Source organism: Ascidia mentula, chromosome 4, assembly GCF_947561715.1.
Source record: "Ascidia mentula chromosome 4, kaAscMent1.1, whole genome shotgun sequence".
NCBI lineage: Eukaryota > Metazoa > Chordata > Ascidiacea > Phlebobranchia > Ascidiidae > Ascidia > Ascidia mentula.
This window is the reverse complement of record NC_138569.1, coordinates 10,230,316-10,239,896: the sequence shown is the minus strand read 5'-3', so window position 1 is coordinate 10,239,896 and position 9,581 is coordinate 10,230,316. Positions and strand designations below refer to the sequence as shown.

The 9,581-nt window shown below is 43.5% G+C and overlaps 36 non-coding genes across 36 annotated transcripts; all 36 read left to right on the top strand.

The window, feature by feature from the left end:
• Positions 1-140: 140 nt before the first annotated feature.
• Trnae-uuc (transfer RNA glutamic acid (anticodon UUC)) lies at positions 141-212 on the top strand. The gene has a single exon. It is a non-coding gene; the product is annotated as a tRNA-Glu (tRNA).
• Positions 213-217: 5 nt separating this feature from the next.
• On the top strand, positions 218-288 carry Trnag-gcc (transfer RNA glycine (anticodon GCC)). The gene has a single exon. It is a non-coding gene; the product is annotated as a tRNA-Gly (tRNA).
• A 240-nt stretch (positions 289-528) lies between these two features.
• Trnai-aau (transfer RNA isoleucine (anticodon AAU)) lies at positions 529-602 on the top strand. Its single transcript has one exon. It is a non-coding gene; the product is annotated as a tRNA-Ile (tRNA).
• A 7-nt stretch (positions 603-609) lies between these two features.
• Trnaf-gaa (transfer RNA phenylalanine (anticodon GAA)) lies at positions 610-682 on the top strand. The gene has a single exon. It is a non-coding gene; the product is annotated as a tRNA-Phe (tRNA).
• Positions 683-1,228: 546 nt separating this feature from the next.
• Positions 1,229-1,300, top strand: Trnae-uuc (transfer RNA glutamic acid (anticodon UUC)). Its single transcript has one exon. It is a non-coding gene; the product is annotated as a tRNA-Glu (tRNA).
• A 5-nt stretch (positions 1,301-1,305) lies between these two features.
• Trnag-gcc (transfer RNA glycine (anticodon GCC)) lies at positions 1,306-1,376 on the top strand. The gene has a single exon. It is a non-coding gene; the product is annotated as a tRNA-Gly (tRNA).
• A 240-nt stretch (positions 1,377-1,616) lies between these two features.
• Trnai-aau (transfer RNA isoleucine (anticodon AAU)) lies at positions 1,617-1,690 on the top strand. Its single transcript has one exon. It is a non-coding gene; the product is annotated as a tRNA-Ile (tRNA).
• A 7-nt stretch (positions 1,691-1,697) lies between these two features.
• On the top strand, positions 1,698-1,770 carry Trnaf-gaa (transfer RNA phenylalanine (anticodon GAA)). Its single transcript has one exon. It is a non-coding gene; the product is annotated as a tRNA-Phe (tRNA).
• A 546-nt stretch (positions 1,771-2,316) lies between these two features.
• Trnae-uuc (transfer RNA glutamic acid (anticodon UUC)) lies at positions 2,317-2,388 on the top strand. The gene has a single exon. It is a non-coding gene; the product is annotated as a tRNA-Glu (tRNA).
• Positions 2,389-2,393: 5 nt separating this feature from the next.
• Positions 2,394-2,464, top strand: Trnag-gcc (transfer RNA glycine (anticodon GCC)). Its single transcript has one exon. It is a non-coding gene; the product is annotated as a tRNA-Gly (tRNA).
• A 240-nt stretch (positions 2,465-2,704) lies between these two features.
• Positions 2,705-2,778, top strand: Trnai-aau (transfer RNA isoleucine (anticodon AAU)). The gene has a single exon. It is a non-coding gene; the product is annotated as a tRNA-Ile (tRNA).
• Positions 2,779-2,785: 7 nt separating this feature from the next.
• On the top strand, positions 2,786-2,858 carry Trnaf-gaa (transfer RNA phenylalanine (anticodon GAA)). The gene has a single exon. It is a non-coding gene; the product is annotated as a tRNA-Phe (tRNA).
• A 547-nt stretch (positions 2,859-3,405) lies between these two features.
• Trnae-uuc (transfer RNA glutamic acid (anticodon UUC)) lies at positions 3,406-3,477 on the top strand. The gene has a single exon. It is a non-coding gene; the product is annotated as a tRNA-Glu (tRNA).
• A 5-nt stretch (positions 3,478-3,482) lies between these two features.
• Positions 3,483-3,553, top strand: Trnag-gcc (transfer RNA glycine (anticodon GCC)). Its single transcript has one exon. It is a non-coding gene; the product is annotated as a tRNA-Gly (tRNA).
• A 240-nt stretch (positions 3,554-3,793) lies between these two features.
• Positions 3,794-3,867, top strand: Trnai-aau (transfer RNA isoleucine (anticodon AAU)). Its single transcript has one exon. It is a non-coding gene; the product is annotated as a tRNA-Ile (tRNA).
• A 7-nt stretch (positions 3,868-3,874) lies between these two features.
• Positions 3,875-3,947, top strand: Trnaf-gaa (transfer RNA phenylalanine (anticodon GAA)). The gene has a single exon. It is a non-coding gene; the product is annotated as a tRNA-Phe (tRNA).
• A 547-nt stretch (positions 3,948-4,494) lies between these two features.
• Positions 4,495-4,566, top strand: Trnae-uuc (transfer RNA glutamic acid (anticodon UUC)). The gene has a single exon. It is a non-coding gene; the product is annotated as a tRNA-Glu (tRNA).
• A 5-nt stretch (positions 4,567-4,571) lies between these two features.
• Positions 4,572-4,642, top strand: Trnag-gcc (transfer RNA glycine (anticodon GCC)). The gene has a single exon. It is a non-coding gene; the product is annotated as a tRNA-Gly (tRNA).
• A 240-nt stretch (positions 4,643-4,882) lies between these two features.
• Trnai-aau (transfer RNA isoleucine (anticodon AAU)) lies at positions 4,883-4,956 on the top strand. The gene has a single exon. It is a non-coding gene; the product is annotated as a tRNA-Ile (tRNA).
• A 7-nt stretch (positions 4,957-4,963) lies between these two features.
• Trnaf-gaa (transfer RNA phenylalanine (anticodon GAA)) lies at positions 4,964-5,036 on the top strand. Its single transcript has one exon. It is a non-coding gene; the product is annotated as a tRNA-Phe (tRNA).
• Positions 5,037-5,581: 545 nt separating this feature from the next.
• Positions 5,582-5,653, top strand: Trnae-uuc (transfer RNA glutamic acid (anticodon UUC)). The gene has a single exon. It is a non-coding gene; the product is annotated as a tRNA-Glu (tRNA).
• Positions 5,654-5,658: 5 nt separating this feature from the next.
• On the top strand, positions 5,659-5,729 carry Trnag-gcc (transfer RNA glycine (anticodon GCC)). The gene has a single exon. It is a non-coding gene; the product is annotated as a tRNA-Gly (tRNA).
• Positions 5,730-5,969: 240 nt separating this feature from the next.
• On the top strand, positions 5,970-6,043 carry Trnai-aau (transfer RNA isoleucine (anticodon AAU)). The gene has a single exon. It is a non-coding gene; the product is annotated as a tRNA-Ile (tRNA).
• Positions 6,044-6,050: 7 nt separating this feature from the next.
• Trnaf-gaa (transfer RNA phenylalanine (anticodon GAA)) lies at positions 6,051-6,123 on the top strand. Its single transcript has one exon. It is a non-coding gene; the product is annotated as a tRNA-Phe (tRNA).
• Positions 6,124-6,669: 546 nt separating this feature from the next.
• On the top strand, positions 6,670-6,741 carry Trnae-uuc (transfer RNA glutamic acid (anticodon UUC)). Its single transcript has one exon. It is a non-coding gene; the product is annotated as a tRNA-Glu (tRNA).
• A 5-nt stretch (positions 6,742-6,746) lies between these two features.
• Trnag-gcc (transfer RNA glycine (anticodon GCC)) lies at positions 6,747-6,817 on the top strand. The gene has a single exon. It is a non-coding gene; the product is annotated as a tRNA-Gly (tRNA).
• Positions 6,818-7,057: 240 nt separating this feature from the next.
• Positions 7,058-7,131, top strand: Trnai-aau (transfer RNA isoleucine (anticodon AAU)). The gene has a single exon. It is a non-coding gene; the product is annotated as a tRNA-Ile (tRNA).
• Positions 7,132-7,138: 7 nt separating this feature from the next.
• On the top strand, positions 7,139-7,211 carry Trnaf-gaa (transfer RNA phenylalanine (anticodon GAA)). The gene has a single exon. It is a non-coding gene; the product is annotated as a tRNA-Phe (tRNA).
• Positions 7,212-7,758: 547 nt separating this feature from the next.
• Positions 7,759-7,830, top strand: Trnae-uuc (transfer RNA glutamic acid (anticodon UUC)). Its single transcript has one exon. It is a non-coding gene; the product is annotated as a tRNA-Glu (tRNA).
• Positions 7,831-7,835: 5 nt separating this feature from the next.
• Positions 7,836-7,906, top strand: Trnag-gcc (transfer RNA glycine (anticodon GCC)). Its single transcript has one exon. It is a non-coding gene; the product is annotated as a tRNA-Gly (tRNA).
• Positions 7,907-8,146: 240 nt separating this feature from the next.
• Trnai-aau (transfer RNA isoleucine (anticodon AAU)) lies at positions 8,147-8,220 on the top strand. Its single transcript has one exon. It is a non-coding gene; the product is annotated as a tRNA-Ile (tRNA).
• A 7-nt stretch (positions 8,221-8,227) lies between these two features.
• Positions 8,228-8,300, top strand: Trnaf-gaa (transfer RNA phenylalanine (anticodon GAA)). Its single transcript has one exon. It is a non-coding gene; the product is annotated as a tRNA-Phe (tRNA).
• A 547-nt stretch (positions 8,301-8,847) lies between these two features.
• Positions 8,848-8,919, top strand: Trnae-uuc (transfer RNA glutamic acid (anticodon UUC)). Its single transcript has one exon. It is a non-coding gene; the product is annotated as a tRNA-Glu (tRNA).
• Positions 8,920-8,924: 5 nt separating this feature from the next.
• Trnag-gcc (transfer RNA glycine (anticodon GCC)) lies at positions 8,925-8,995 on the top strand. The gene has a single exon. It is a non-coding gene; the product is annotated as a tRNA-Gly (tRNA).
• A 240-nt stretch (positions 8,996-9,235) lies between these two features.
• Trnai-aau (transfer RNA isoleucine (anticodon AAU)) lies at positions 9,236-9,309 on the top strand. Its single transcript has one exon. It is a non-coding gene; the product is annotated as a tRNA-Ile (tRNA).
• Positions 9,310-9,316: 7 nt separating this feature from the next.
• Trnaf-gaa (transfer RNA phenylalanine (anticodon GAA)) lies at positions 9,317-9,389 on the top strand. The gene has a single exon. It is a non-coding gene; the product is annotated as a tRNA-Phe (tRNA).
• Positions 9,390-9,581: the final 192 nt, after the last annotated feature.

The following is a 9,581-nucleotide window of genomic DNA, read 5'->3' as shown; positions in this document are numbered from 1 at the left end:
GTTCCTTCAACCGAAATTGGAGTCGGACGATTTCTATCCAGCATCTGCACCTTTTCTGTCGCACAAGAACACGGACCAGATTGGTTTTTGCTAGGCTAAACTAGGATATTGATCAATACTGCTATGATCTTTTGAGGCCCTCCCAAATGGTCTAGTGGTCAGGATTCCTGGCTTTCACCCAGGCGGCCCGGGTTCGATTCCCGGTTTGGGAAGCTTAGCATTGGTGGTTCAGTGGTAGAATTCTCGCCTGCCACGCGGGAGGCCCGGGTTCGATTCCCGGCCAATGCAAATTTGAAGTTTGTTTTGTTGGATTCAATGCTCTTTTAATATCGAAGATTCAGTGATTTCAGCCTGTTTGTCTTCTTCACCCATTGCAACTTCCTTGCCACTTCAAAGAGGAAACACGCGGTTGGAAAAACAGTTTCAAAGGGATTAATTTTATTTCAGAAAAGATAACACTCCTCAAGAAGTAACCTCTTCACATATATTCTCTGAATGCAATCTCAAATAGAAGATGGCTTCACGTGCGGCCGGTTAGCTCAGTTGGTTAGAGCGTTGTGCTAATAACGCAAATGTCGCGGGTTCGAGCCCCGTACTGGCCACCGATGCGCCTCGATCGCTCAGTTGGGAGAGCGTTAGACTGAAGATCTAAAGGTCCCTGGTTCAATCCCGGGTCGAGGCATTTCCAAGCTTTTTTTAGAGCGAAAATAATATTGTGCCAGCGACTATAGATTCCCCATGTTTTGTTTGACAAACGATGCTGGAAATGTCGACATCGAATGTGACGACATACCATAGTAGGTTTTGTTTGATCGAGACCTTCTTAGATTTTTTGTATACCCAATGAAAAGAGAACGATTACAAATCGAATCTATAGCTGTGTCGCAATTGTGGAGGATCTTTTTTATGTGAACCACAACAAGTAAAAAGAAAAACTCACAAATACTTTTTTTGCAATAATTTTATAGGAATTGATGGTGAATCCAAGCGCCTCGACCATTGCCACCTGTGCTCTTAGTAGCATATGAAACAAGTCGAAAAGAGCATTTCATCGCTGTCAAATGTGAAAATGAGAAATATCCGATGAAGTTCCTTCAACCGAAATTGGAGTCGGACGATTTCTATCCAGCATCTGCACCTTTTCTGTCGCACAAGAACACGGACCAGATTGGTTTTTGCTAGGCTAAACTAGGATATTGATCAATACTGCTATGATCTTTTGAGGCCCTCCCAAATGGTCTAGTGGTCAGGATTCCTGGCTTTCACCCAGGCGGCCCGGGTTCGATTCCCGGTTTGGGAAGCTTAGCATTGGTGGTTCAGTGGTAGAATTCTCGCCTGCCACGCGGGAGGCCCGGGTTCGATTCCCGCCCAATGCAAATTTGAAGTTTGTTTTGTTGGATTCAATGCTGTTTTAATATCGAAGATACAGTGATTTCAGCCTGTTTGTCTTCTTCACCCATTGCAACTTCCTTGCCACTTCAAAGAGGGAACACGCGGTTGGAAAAACAGTTTCAAAGGGATTAATTTTATTTCAGAAAAGATAACACTCCTCAAGAAGTAACCTCTTCACATATATTCTCTGAATGCAATCTCAAATAGAAGATGGCTTTACGTGCGGCCGGTTAGCTCAGTTGGTTAGAGCGTTGTGCTAATAACGCAAATGTCGCGGGTTCGAGCCCCGTACTGGCCACCGATGCGCCTCGATAGCTCAGTTGGGAGAGCGTTAGACTGAAGATCTAAAGGTCCCTGGTTCAATCCCGGGTCGAGGCATTTCCAAGCTTTTTTTAGAGAGAAAATAATATTGTGCCAGCGACTATAGATTCCCCATGTTTTGTTTGACAAACGATGCTGGAAATGTCGACATCGAATGTGACGACATACCATAGTAGGTTTTGTTTGATCGAGACCTTCTTAGATTTTTTGTAAACCCAATGAAAAGAGAACGATCACACATCGAATCTATAGCTGTGTCGCAATTGTGGAGGATCTTTTTTATGTGAACCACAACAAGTAAGAAGAAAAACTCACAAATACTTTTTTTGCAATAATTTTATAGGAATTGATGGTGAATCCAAGCGCCTCGACCATTGCCACCTGTGCTCTTAGTAGCATATGAAACAAGTCGAAAAGAGCATTTCATCGCTGTCAAATGTGAAAATGAGAAATATCCGATGAAGTTCCTTCAACCGAAATTGGAGTCGGACGATTTCTATCCAGCATCTGCACCTTTTCTGTCGCACAAGAACACGGACCAGATTGGTTTTTGCTAGGCTAAACTAGGATATTGATCAATACTGCTATGATCTTTTGAGGCCCTCCCAAATGGTCTAGTGGTCAGGATTCCTGGCTTTCACCCAGGCGGCCCGGGTTCGATTCCCGGTTTGGGAAGCTTAGCATTGGTGGTTCAGTGGTAGAATTCTCGCCTGCCACGCGGGAGGCCCGGGTTCGATTCCCGGCCAATGCAAATGTGAAGTTTGTTTTGTTGGATTCAATGCTGTTTTAATATCGAAGATTCAGTGATTTCAGCCTGTTTGTCTTCTTCACCCATTGCAACTTCCTTGCCACTTCAAAGAGGAAACACGCGGTTGGAAAAACAGTTTCAAAGGGATTAATTTTATTTCAGAAAAGATAACACTCCTCAAGAAGTAACCTCTTCACATATATTCTCTGAATGCAATCTCAAATAGAAGATGGCTTTACGAGCGGCCGGTTAGCTCAGTTGGTTAGAGCGTTGTGCTAATAACGCAAATGTCGCGGGTTCGAGCCCCGTACTGGCCACCGATGCGCCTCGATAGCTCAGTTGGGAGAGCGTTAGACTGAAGATCTAAAGGTCCCTGGTTCAATCCCGGGTCGAGGCATTTCCAAGCTTTTTTTAGAGCGAAAATAATATTGTGCCAGCGACTATAGATTCCCCATGTTTTGTTTGACAAACGATGCTGGAAATGTCGACATCGAATGTGACGACATACCATAGTAGGTTTTGTTTGATCGAGACCTTCTTAGATTTTTTGTATACCCAATGAAAAGAGAACGATTACAAATCGAATCTATAGCTGTGTCGCAATTGTGGAGGATCTTTTTGTATGTGAACCACAACAAGTAAGAAGAAAAACTCAGAAATACTTTTTTTGCAATAATTTTATAGGAATTGATGGTGAATCCAAGCGCCTCGACCATTGCCACCTGTGCTCTTAGTAGCATATGAAACAAGTCGAAAAGAGCATTTCATCGCTGTCAAATGTGAAAATGAGAAATATCCGATGAAGTTCCTTCAACCGAAATTCGAGTCGGACGATTTCTATCCAGCATCTGCACCTTTTCTGTCGCACAAGAACACGGACCAGATTGGTTTTTGCTAGGCTAAACTAGGATATTGATCAATACTGCTATGATCTTTTCAGGCCCTCCCAAATGGTCTAGTGGTCAGGATTCCTGGCTTTCACCCAGGCGGCCCGGGTTCGATTCCCGGTTTGGGAAGCTTAGCATTGGTGGTTCTTTGGTAGAATTCTCGCCTGCCACGCGGGAGGCCAGGGTTCGATTCCCGGCTAATGCAAATTTGAAGTTTGTTTTGTTGGATTCAATGCTATTTTAATATCGAAGATACAGTGATTTCAGCCTGTTTGTCTTCTTCACCCATTGCAACTTCCTTGCCACTTCAAAGAGGGAACACGCGGTTGGAAAAACAGTTTCAAAGGGATTAATTTTATTTCAGAAAGGATAACACTCCTCAAGAAGTAACCTCTTCACATATATTCTCTGAATGCAATCTCAAATAGAAGATGGCTTTACGTGCGGCCGGTTAGCTCAGTTGGTTAGAGCGTTGTGCTAATAACGCAAATGTCGCGCGTTCGAGCCCCGTACTGGCCACCGATGCGCCTCGATAGCTCAGTTGGGAGAGCGTTAGACTGAAGATCTAAAGGTCCCTGGTTCAATCCCGGGTCGAGGCATTTCCAAGCTTTTTTTAGAGCGAAAATAATATTGTGCCAGCGACTATAGATTCCCCATGTTTTGTTTGACAAACGATGCTGGAAATGTCGACATCGAATGTGACGACATACCATAGTAGGTTTTGTTTGATCGAGACCTTCTTAGATTTTTTGTATACCCAATGAAAAGAGAACGATTACAAATCGAATCTATAGCTGTGTCGCAATTGTGGAGGATCATTTTGTATGTGAACCACAACAAGTAAGAAGAAAAACTCAGAAATACTTTTTTTGCAATAATTTTATAGGAATTGATGGTGAATCCAAGCGCCTCGACCATTGCCACCTGTGCTCTTAGTAGCATATGAAACAAGTCGAAAAGAGCATTTCATCGCTGTCAAATGTGAAAATGAGAAATATCCGATGAAGTTCCTTCAACCGAAATTGGAGTCGGACGATTTCTATCCAGCATCTGCACCTTTTCTGTCGCACAAGAACACGGACCAGATTGGTTTTTGCTAGGCTAAACTAGGATATTGATCAATACTGCTATGATCTTTTGAGGCCCTCCCAAATGGTCTAGTGGTCAGGATTCCTGGCTTTCACCCAGGCGGCCCGGGTTCGATTCCCGGTTTGGGAAGCTTAGCATTGGTGGTTCAGTGGTAGAATTCTCGCCTGCCACGCGGGAGGCCCGGGTTCGATTCCCGGCCAATGCAAATTTGAAGTTTGTTTTGTTGGATTCAATGCTGTTTTAATATCGAAGATACAGTGATTTCAGCCTGTTTGTCTTCTTCACCCATTGCAACTTCCTTGCCACTTCAAAGAGGGAACACGCGGTTGGAAAAACAGTTTCAAAGGGATTAATTTTATTTCAGAAAAGATAACACTCCTCAAGAAGTAACCTCTTCACATATATTCTCTGAATGCAATCTCAAATAGAAGATGGCTTTACGTGCGGCCGGTTAGCTCAGTTGGTTAGAGCGTTGTGCTAATAACGCAAATGTCGCGGGTTCGAGCCCCGTACTGGCCACCGATGCGCCTCGATAGCTCAGTTGGGAGAGCGTTAGACTGAAGATCTAAAGGTCCCTGGTTCAATCCCGGGTCGAGGCATTTCCAAGCTTTTTTTAGAGAGAAAATAATATTGTGCCAGCGACTATAGATTCCCCATGTTTTGTTTGACAAACGATGCTGGAAATGTCGACATCGAATGTGACGACATACCATAGTAGGTTTTGTTTGATCGAGACCTTCTTAGATTTTTTGTAAACCCAATGAAAAGAGAACGATCACACATCGAATCTATAGCTGTGTCGCAATTGTGGAGGATCTTTTTTATGTGAACCACAACAAGTAAGAAGAAAAACTCACAAATACTTTTTTTGCAATAATTTTATAGGAATTGATGGTGAATCCAAGCGCCTCGACCATTGCCACCTGTGCTCTTAGTAGCATATGAAACAAGTCGAAAAGAGCATTTCATCGCTTTCAAATGTGAAAATGAGAAATATCCGATGAAGTTCCTTCAACCGAAATTTGAGTCGGACGATTTCTATCCAGCATCTGCACCTTTTCTGTCGCACAAGAACACGGACCAGATTGGTTTTTGCTAGGCTAAACTAGGATATTGATCAATACTGCTATGATCTTTCAGGCCCTCCCAAATGGTCTAGTGGTCAGGATTCCTGGCTTTCACCCAGGCGGCCCGGGTTCGATTCCCGGTTTGGGAAGCTTAGCATTGATGGTTCAGTGGTAGAATTCTCGCCTGCCACGCGGGAGGCCCGGGTTCGATTCCCGGCCAATGCAAATTTGAAGTTTGTTTTGTTGGATTCAATGCTGTTTTAATATCGAAGATACAGTGATTTCAGCCTGTTTGTCTTCTTCACCCATTGCAACTTCCTTGCCACTTCAAAGAGGGAACACGCGGTTGGAAAAACAGTTTCAAAGGGATTAATTTTATTTCAGAAAAGATAACACTCCTCAAGAAGTAACCTCTTCACATATATTCTCTGAATGCAATCTCAAATAGAAGATGGCTTTACGTGCGGCCGGTTAGCTCAGTTGGTTAGAGCGTTGTGCTAATAACGCAAATGTCGCGGGTTCGAGCCCCGTACTGGCCACCGATGCGCCTCGATAGCTCAGTTGGGAGAGCGTTAGACTGAAGATCTAAAGGTCCCTGGTTCAATCCCGGGTCGAGGCATTTCCAAGCTTTTTTTAGAGCGAAAATAATATTGTGCCAGCGACTATAGATTCCCCATGTTTTGTTTGACAAACGATGCTGGAAATGTCGACATCGAATGTGACGACATACCATAGTAGGTTTTGTTTGATCGAGACCTTCTTAGATTTTTTGTATACCCAATGAAAAGAGAACGATTACAAATCGAATCTATAGCTGTGTCGCAATTGTGGAGGATCTTTTTTATGTGAACCACAACAAGTAAGAAGAAAAACTCACAAATACTTTTTTTGCAATAATTTTATAGGAATTGATGGTGAATCCAAGCGCCTCGACCATTGCCACCTGTGCTCTTAGTAGCATATGAAACAAGTCGAAAAGAGCATTTCATCGCTGTCAAATGTGAAAATGAGAAATATCCGATGAAGTTCCTTCAACCGAAATTGGAGTCGGACGATTTCTATCCAGCATCTGCACCTTTTCTGTCGCACAAGAACACGGACCAGATTGGTTTTTGCTAGGCTAAACTAGGATATTGATCAATACTGCTATGATCTTTTGAGGCCCTCCCAAATGGTCTAGTGGTCAGGATTCCTGGCTTTCACCCAGGCGGCCCGGGTTCGATTCCCGGTTTGGGAAGCTTAGCATTGGTGGTTCAGTGGTAGAATTCTCGCCTGCCACGCGGGAGGCCCGGGTTCGATTCCCGGCCAATGCAAATGTGAAGTTTGTTTTGTTGGATTCAATGCTGTTTTAATATCGAAGATTCAGTGATTTCAGCCTGTTTGTCTTCTTCACCCATTGCAACTTCCTTGCCACTTCAAAGAGGAAACACGCGGTTGGAAAAACAGTTTCAAAGGGATTAATTTTATTTCAGAAAAGATAACACTCCTCAAGAAGTAACCTCTTCACATATATTCTCTGAATGCAATCTCAAATAGAAGATGGCTTTACGAGCGGCCGGTTAGCTCAGTTGGTTAGAGCGTTGTGCTAATAACGCAAATGTCGCGGGTTCGAGCCCCGTACTGGCCACCGATGCGCCTCGATAGCTCAGTTGGGAGAGCGTTAGACTGAAGATCTAAAGGTCCCTGGTTCAATCCCGGGTCGAGGCATTTCCAAGCTTTTTTTAGAGCGAAAATAATATTGTGCCAGCGACTATAGATTCCCCATGTTTTGTTTGACAAACGATGCTGGAAATGTCGACATCGAATGTGACGACATACCATAGTAGGTTTTGTTTGATCGAGACCTTCTTAGATTTTTTGTATACCCAATGAAAAGAGAACGATTACAAATCGAATCTATAGCTGTGTCGCAATTGTGGAGGATCTTTTTGTATGTGAACCACAACAAGTAAGAAGAAAAACTCAGAAATACTTTTTTTGCAATAATTTTATAGGAATTGATGGTGAATCCAAGCGCCTCGACCATTGCCACCTGTGCTCTTAGTAGCATATGAAACAAGTCGAAAAGAGCATTTCATCGCTGTCAAATGTGAAAATGAGAAATATCCGATGAAGTTCCTTCAACCGAAATTCGAGTCGGACGATTTCTATCCAGCATCTGCACCTTTTCTGTCGCACAAGAACACGGACCAGATTGGTTTTTGCTAGGCTAAACTAGGATATTGATCAATACTGCTATGATCTTTTCAGGCCCTCCCAAATGGTCTAGTGGTCAGGATTCCTGGCTTTCACCCAGGCGGCCCGGGTTCGATTCCCGGTTTGGGAAGCTTAGCATTGGTGGTTCTTTGGTAGAATTCTCGCCTGCCACGCGGGAGGCCAGGGTTCGATTCCCGGCTAATGCAAATTTGAAGTTTGTTTTGTTGGATTCAATGCTATTTTAATATCGAAGATACAGTGATTTCAGCCTGTTTGTCTTCTTCACCCATTGCAACTTCCTTGCCACTTCAAAGAGGGAACACGCGGTTGGAAAAACAGTTTCAAAGGGATTAATTTTATTTCAGAAAGGATAACACTCCTCAAGAAGTAACCTCTTCACATATATTCTCTGAATGCAATCTCAAATAGAAGATGGCTTTACGTGCGGCCGGTTAGCTCAGTTGGTTAGAGCGTTGTGCTAATAACGCAAATGTCGCGCGTTCGAGCCCCGTACTGGCCACCGATGCGCCTCGATAGCTCAGTTGGGAGAGCGTTAGACTGAAGATCTAAAGGTCCCTGGTTCAATCCCGGGTCGAGGCATTTCCAAGCTTTTTTTAGAGCGAAAATAATATTGTGCCAGCGACTATAGATTCCCCATGTTTTGTTTGACAAACGATGCTGGAAATGTCGACATCGAATGTGACGACATACCATAGTAGGTTTTGTTTGATCGAGACCTTCTTAGATTTTTTGTATACCCAATGAAAAGAGAACGATTACAAATCGAATCTATAGCTGTGTCGCAATTGTGGAGGATCATTTTGTATGTGAACCACAACAAGTAAGAAGAAAAACTCACAAATACTTTTTTTGCAATAATTTTATAGGAATTGATGGTGAATCCAAGCGCCTCGACCATTGCCACCTGTGCTCTTAGTAGCATATGAAACAAGTCGAAAAGAGCATTTCATCGCTGTCAAATGTGAAAATGAGAAATATCCGATGAAGTTCCTTCAACCGAAATTGGAGTCGGACGATTTCTATCCAGCATCTGCACCTTTTCTGTCGCACAAGAACACGGACTAGATTGGTTTTTGCTAGGCTAAACTAGGATATTGATCAATACTGCTATGATCTTTTCAGGCCCTCCCAAATGGTCTAGTGGTCAGGAATCCTGGCTTTCACCCAGGCGGCCCGGGTTCGATTCCCGGTTTGGGAAGCTTAGCATTGGTGGTTCAGTGGTAGAATTCTCGCCTGCCACGCGGGAGGCCCGGGTTCGATTCCCGGCCAATGCAAATTTGAAGTTTGTTTTGTTGGATTCAGTGCTGTTTTAATATCGAAGATACAGTGATTTCAGCCTGTTTGTCTTCTTCACCCATTGCAACTTCCTTGCCACTTCAAAGAGGGAACACGCGGTTGGAAAAACAGTTTCAAAGGGATTAATTTTATTTCAGAAAAGATAACACTCCTCAAGAAGTAACCTCTTCACATATATTCTCTGAATGCAATCTCAAATAGAAGATGGCTTTACGTGCGGCCGGTTAGCTCAGTTGGTTAGAGCGTTGTGCTAATAACGCAAATGTCGCGGGTTCGAGCCCCGTACTGGCCACCGATGCGCCTCGATAGCTCAGTTGGGAGAGCGTTAGACTGAAGATCTAAAGGTCCCTGGTTCAATCCCGGGTCGAGGCATTTCCAAGCTTTTTTTAGAGCGAAAATAATATTGTGCCAGCGACTATAGATTCCCCATGTTTTGTTTGACAAACGATGCTGGAAATGTCGACATCGAATGTGACGACATACCATAGTAGGTTTTGTTTGATCGAGACCTTCTTAGATTTTTTGTATACCCAATGAAAAGAGAACGATTACAAATCGAATCTA